Source organism: Rousettus aegyptiacus, unplaced genomic scaffold, assembly GCF_014176215.1.
Source record: "Rousettus aegyptiacus isolate mRouAeg1 unplaced genomic scaffold, mRouAeg1.p scaffold_m13_p_2, whole genome shotgun sequence".
Classification (NCBI taxonomy): domain Eukaryota; kingdom Metazoa; phylum Chordata; class Mammalia; order Chiroptera; family Pteropodidae; genus Rousettus; species Rousettus aegyptiacus.
The window spans coordinates 176,987,529-176,994,604 of NW_023416295.1; positions in this window are offsets into that span (position 1 = coordinate 176,987,529).

Genomic DNA, 7,076 nt, shown 5'->3' on the forward strand with positions numbered 1-7,076 from the left:
GCAGGCCGCAGCTTCCTGGAGCCTGGAGCAGATGCTGAGCTGGAGCGGGAAACGGGGCTCCCTGAGGGGCTGGGGCCAGCCTGGCCCACGGGACACGCCAGGGCCTGTGTGGCATGTGACGTGGAGAGAGGCAGGTGCTGAAGGCGTGGGCGCTGTGTGCCGGGGGGGGGGCAGCTCCACAGCGCTGTTCTTGGCCCACTGATGCCCCTGAGGCTTAACGGGGTCCACCAAGGCCCCGAGGGGCTGCAGCTGGGCCCGCTCCAGGCCAAGGATGGGACCAGGCCCCGGGACCAGGGACGCGCCGAGCCAAGGGGCACCTGGCAGGCTGGGGGCGCAGGGGCGCCCGGGCGGCCTGCGCGACCGCGGAGGGAAAGCTACCCGGGGGGAGGGGCCGGGAAGCCGGCAGCCGGGGCTATCTGGGGGCGACAAGAGGGCACAGGGGAGGCTGGCGGCGGGGCGGCACCAAAGTGGACAGCCGTGTGCTCAGCGATCCGGCCCACGCCCGCGGGAAAACCACCGCACCTGGGCAGATGCCTTAAGAGCCACAGAGGGGCCGGCAGGGCAGTGAGGGTGACCGGGAGGGTGACCGGCCGAGGCGTGGGGCGGGCCCCAGCACTTCCTCCCGAGCTGTGGCCAGCAGAGCCGCTGGCTCGAGGCTCCCAGGCCTTGGGGCGCGGGGGCAGAAGGCCACCCCCAAGACCTCACGGAAGCAGCAAGCCCAGGGGGCTGCACTGGCCCTGCCTGGCAGGGCGCAGGGGGTCCCACGTTACCCCCCCAGTCAGAACGGCAAAATGAACCCTTGTCGCGGGGCCGGCGGAGGGGCACCGGCGCGTCACCGTGGCTCGGGGTGAGGCCGGAGCGCCTTCCTCGGCCTGGCAGGCCTGGCGGGGCAGAGACCAGCACTCCAAGGGCAGGCAGAGCGTCCCCGGCACTAGGCGTTTAAGGGAAACGCGCCGTTGATGGTAAAGCATGAGACAGCAGAGCCAGAGCCAGCAGCCCGAGCGTGGCCCACGGCCGTTGCTGGGACGACCAGACGTCTCAGACTCCGCCTCCGCGCCAACTGCGGACCTTCAAACGCTACCTGGGAGCTACAGGAAGGGAAAGGGACACTAACAATGACCAGGCAGCTTTACCGAGCAGAACTCCTGAAAACATGAAACTCGTGAGTGAACTTTTCACAGGCCGGACCTCGATGAAGACAGAGAGCGAGCTGGAAACAGACGAGGAGCCTTCGAGATGCAGCACAGGAAGCAAGTCGAACAGCCGGGCAGGAGACGGAGAAGGGTTAGCAAACATCCGGCCTGAGCCCCAGCGGGAAGGAGGGCAGGGGTGGAAGCGATGCTCACAGAGATAATGGCTGAAATGTTCCCGTCACTGCTCGGTGACACCTGTGTACAGGCTAGAGCAGCCCACAGAGCCCTGGCAGAGCAAGCGGAGGTAAACCCCACGCCCAGGCCCGTCGCACGAAATCGGCCTGAGAAGCAGGCAGGCGAGACCCACGGGTCCTCTGGAGAGCGACGCGGACTGCCGATGTGCCAAGGGCCGCGGAGAAAGCTGAGGCGGGGCGGAGCCTCCACGTGAAATCCATCTCTTTCAGAAATCATTGGAAAAAGACATTCGTAGACCAGAAACTAATGAGTGTGCCGCCACCAGGCCCTCCCCAAGAACGTCGTCAGCGGAATCCAGGCCTCCACACCGAAAGCCTGGGACACACAGAGGGGACGAGGCAGAGGGGAACGCGAGGGGAGACCCCCGAGTCTCGGCGAAAGCCCCGCAGACTGCACGCCAGCGATGGAGGTCAGAGTGCGCCGGGGGCTCGGAGCTTTCCGAGCCTTAGGTCATCGTACTGTCTCGGTGCAGGTGTGATTTTCCCCGCCGTTCGCCTTCGGTCACTTAAGCGTGCCTCTGGCCATTTCTAGGCGGCCACCAGAAGACCAGAAACAGGGTGTGCAACCTCCAGACTGGAAGAAGGGAAAACTGAAATGAGAAAACGATCAACCCCAAATAAGGCAAGAACAGAGAGAAAGGAGTGTGGGATAATCAGAGGGTGGCTGCTGTGGCCGAGAGGCTCCACGGCCCCCCCCGGTCCGCCTCCGGGGGCCATGGGCTCGGGCCGTCCCTCCCACGCCACACGGGGACTGGTGTGTGTGACCGGCAGAGCGCGGCAGAGGCGATGTGTGGCCACGGGCGACAGGCGGCCGGCGCGCGGTCTCTGGAACCACTCGTCCTGGGGGCAGGGGCCGCCACGCAGCACCGCGCAAGGTCCTCGGGGCACACGGGTCAGGAAGGCGCACGCACACAGACTTCATCAAAGGCCCCTCGACCACGGGGCCGAGGACAATGTGACAAGACTTCGGGGCACGGTGTCCGTGCATGAACGTCAACGGGAGAGTCTGCACGTCAGCACAGAAAATCGGAAAATAAAGTTTAAGATGCCATTTACGCTGCTCATATGTGGAATCGTTAAAAAAGAATCCCACTCATCGAAACAGGGCAGAGCGCGCCAGGACCGGGGCCTGGGGACAGGCGGAAGCAGGTCGGCGAGGGGCTCAGACACTCAGATACGGGAGGAATGTGGTCTGAGGATGGGACCCGACACTCGGGGACCGTAGCTGGTGACACCGCGTCGTGTAACCGAGACTTGCTAAGAGCACAACTTAAATGTCCTCACCAACAGGGGTGACAGCACCATTTGGAAAAGGACGAAGACTTACTCGTAAAGTTCATTTATAAACGTATCAAAAAATATACCAAATATGTGGGAATAGATTCGACCCCCCAAAAATCTATGCCAAGTACTGCTCGGAAAAACGGAAGGATGCTTCGCTCAACGCTGGCATGTCGCGCGTGGACCGGAGTCTCACCGCCGCAGGATGTCGGCTCCCCCTGAACGACCTCTGGGCGCGACGCGATCCCCATGGAACTCCCGCCAGGTCTGTTCTGCAGAAATCTACAAGCCGATTCTAAAACTGGTGTGAAAACTCAAAAGACCCCGACAAGCCAAGGTGACCCTCGGTGTTTATTCCAAAACGGCAGTAATTAAGGCAGCCACGTGTGGCACAGGCGTGGACGGCAGACAGACGGGCTGAGGAGACGAGGACCGGAATTCACCGTGCGAGTCTGTTCTCGACAGTGATGCCAGAGCAGTTCGGCGGGGAGAGTCTTCGGCAGCGCGCACGAAAGCCCGTTCGGGACAGGTCGGAGCCTAAACCGTGCCGACCACGACGCCTGCAGCCTGGGGCCCTGACGGTGGAGCAGGCGGTGCGTGGATGGGAGGCGAAATTCTTCTGGGGCTCGAAGCCATCGCTGAGAAAGAGGAAAGGCGAACCACGGGCGGGGAAAGATGCCCGAGACACACACGCGTGGCGCCCGGCACACGCCAGTGGCGGACACGCCGCCCGAGCCAGGCGCGCGGGGGCGCCCGCGGCACCCCACGCGGGGGTTTCTCGTGAGGCGAGTCGAGTGCCCCGCGCCCCAGGCCCCTCCGGGCTCTGCCGGGGAGGGCGATGGGCCTGTGCCCGCGGGAGGACTGGCCCGGGCCGCCGCCTGGAGCGCGCAGTGCCCGCCGTCCGCGGCGATGCCTGCGGCCGCACAGACCAAGGACACGGCCGGGAGAGAACGTGCCCCGCAGTCCGGTCGGTGGTGCCACGCCTCGGGGTGAAGGCGGCAGACGCGCAGGACCGCGAGGGACGGAGACGCGGGGACAAGCGCCGGCCCGCCAGCCCGGCCACAGGCGGTCCGAGAGGAGCCTCCGAGGGCGGGGCCTCCCCGCCAGGCCAGTGCTGGCCGCTCGGGCAGGACCGCGGCGGGCTCGCCGGGCGAGGCGGCTCCCAGGCGCTGGCCGAGTCTGGGCCGGAGGAGGCCGCACGGCCGCTGCACCGAGGGCAGAGTGTGCAGGGCGCGTCCTGACAACCACCGGGCCGGGTGGCTGGGCGCACGGGTGGCAGGAACGAAACACGTGACAAAACCTTCTTTGACGAAGTCGGAGCTGCTCACGGGGGCCGGCCTGGGCGGTGGCCGGGGCCGAGCTGCTCACGGACTGTGTCCTGGACAGGGGCCAGGGCCGAGCTGCTCACGGGGGCCGGCCTGACAGGGGCCGGGGCCAAGCTGCTCGCGGACCGCCGGCCTGGACAGCGGCGACACATGTGATCATGTGTGCGTGCATGTTTGTGTTGTGCACGTGTTCCTGTGTGCGTGCCTGTGCGTGTGATCATGTGTGCTCGTGTGTGTTTATGAGCTGTGTGCATGCACACATGTATATTCATGCGTGTGTGCCCACAGGCGCACAGGTGCTCAGGTACACCGTGTGGGAAGGGTATTTCTACTGAGGCCTCGTGTGCTCCTGCGTGTCTTCCTCGGTGCTCCCTGCAAGGCCCCGGCCACCCTGCACCTGGCCACCGTGCAGGGGTGAGGTAATGTCTCTGTCCAGGACAAGAGCGGGCCTGCCCACGGCTTGCTGAAAAAGCAGTGAATTCCCTCAGCTCTCTCTGTGCACATGCACGATCCGCCTGGGCCATGGTGCGTCACCCCCTCGGAGCTGACACGGACGTGCTGGAGCTCGTGCTGGCTCGTCCGTGACCCAGTCCATTGTCTCGGACCCAGGCATCTCACTCCTGCTGGCGTCTGCAGAACCACCACAGGCTGAGTTAAGAGCTCACAAGGAAGGATCCCAGGCTGGGCGACATGTCTTTTTGGCTAGTGTTGACCCGGCTGGCGAGGCAGGACCTAGTCAGAGCTGACACCTCGTTCTCAGGCCCTGGACGTGCGGCCCGTGCCGTGGCCGGACGGACCTCCAGATGGGGCAGTGAGTGTGCTTCGCCTGCAGGAGGCCAGTGTGCCCTGGGCGCAGACTGACCGGACCGCCGCAGACTAGGTTACCATTCGGAACACCCTCCCCATCCCCGTCCCCTCCCCCGGTGGCCGTGTGGCCCTCCTCGCCGCTGCCTTGAGTTGGCCAGTGGACTGTGCAGACTGCTGGGAGGAGAAGCCTTTCCACGCTGGCCTGGCTTGGCCTGCCTCTCGTGCGAGGGAGGTGTGCGGGGAGCCCCTGGTCCCCGGCGAGGGAGACCCGTGGGGCAGATCCGCCCGGCAGCCCTCAGTGGCACCCGACAGTGCTGCCCCCCCCTCGCCCCGATGGCGGGGGTGGGGTATCTGTCCGGTAGCATTATTGCTGCAGAAACGTGAACAATAAAGACAGAGGACCGGCACAGGGTGGGTCCAAAACCCAGATCTCATCCACACTGCGGTGGATAACGGTAGCGCCGTGTGGCAACCACGTGTGGCTGACACAGCGTGTCACGTCCACGCAGGGGAACGGTGCGCCTTGACTTCTCCATCACACCGCACACCAGAACGGTCCCTGATGGCACGCGCCTCTCGCTGCGAAAGGGCAAACGGTCCAGCTAACATAGACACATTCGGGAGACCGCTTTTGGAAGAAACTTTGAGAAGAAAAGAGAAGTGACTATTTTTATGACTTCGGGATAGGCAAAGATGTCTCAAACAGAAAACAAAGTGTAAGTCATGAAAAAACTGACAGCAGAATATACTGAAATTAGTAATTTATGTGCATCGAAAGATGCTATTAAGAGTGAAAGGCAAATCAGAGAATGAGAAGACACTTTCAAGGCGTCACCCACCAAAGGACTTGCACCCAGAACGACTAGAAGTCAATACAAATAGGCCGACAGAGGAGTCTGTCCAAGTACAAAACTGGCACTTTGCAAGAAGAGCATGTTCAAATCGACCATAAAAACAAAGATGTTGACCTTCGTTAGCCGTCAGGGAAATGAAAAATCGAAGCTGTGATGCGAACCGCTGCTCGTCTCCCAGGACGGCTGAAGTAAAACAGAATACCTCACGCTGCAGGCACACGGAGCCCCCGGGAGCTCGAGCCCTGGGGAGGGGCTGGGCGGGCGCGGTCGCCGTGGGAACCGCCTGGCAGCGAGCACCAGTGCCCATGCGTGAGCCCGCAGCCCCACGGCCGGAGAGAGGTGTCCGCCCGTCCGCCCGTCGGGAATGGCCACAGCCGCCCTGTTTGTTGACTGGATGAGGAACAGGTAAATGTCTATTAACGGTAGTGTCAATAAATAAATGCCATTGAGGATTAATTTTAACTACATGCAAGAAACCAAATCCAGCCAGATATCAAACCCAACACTGAACCAAGTTGGGTTCGCTCCTGGAAGGCAAGGTTGGTTTACTGTTCCCAAATCCATTATGTTATCAGCACTTCAATAGCACAAAGGAATAAAAGGTGATGGAAAATTCACAGGCGCAAAAAAGTTCTTGAGAAGATTAACTACACGTTCACAAACAGGGAAGGATAATGGTCACCTCAGGGGTAGAGGCAGGGAGGTGCGGGGAGGGGCAGGTCACTGTTCGCAGGGTCCAATTACATTTTAAAAACTGTCTAAATAAAAGTGGGCCAGGCAAGGACAAACGATGAAACTGTCGTGAACCCAGGATTCCAATGAACCAGACCATGTGCACCTGAGACCCAGTGAGATGCGGAGCAGGAATGAATGACAGAAAGTCCTACAGGGCGCAGCGGAACACAGCGTACAGCAGACGCGAGATCGAAGAAGAAGCTCACCGCATTCGAGACCAGACTGTATGAGCAACAGCGGAGCCTCTCGAAGATGCCACTGGAGGTTACCTTCACGACCTCGAGTAGGGACACGGCCACGAAAACCACCAACCGTGGAGGGCAAGACTGTCCAACCCGACTTTTCTTGAAATTTAGGTGGCTTCCTTTCCAAGGACACCATGAGGGAGGGCGGAGGCAAGCCACAAACCGCGCTTCCACACAAACGCACTGAAAAAGGAGAATGCGGGACAGGCGTCGGGCCTACAGGAGGGCGAGAGAGGCCTGGATTCCAAGGGCCACTGGACGGGGCGTGAGAGGGTGGCTTCGGGACAGGGCCGCAGGGAGAGGAGACCCCAGCAGGGCACACGCGGGGACAGCGGGCGGGGCAGGATCCGGGCGGGTGTAGGGGACGAGTGCCATCGGGCATGGCCAGGTGGGACGTGGGTCTGGCCCAGCCTTTTCCTCACACACACTCTCTGGGCCGCCA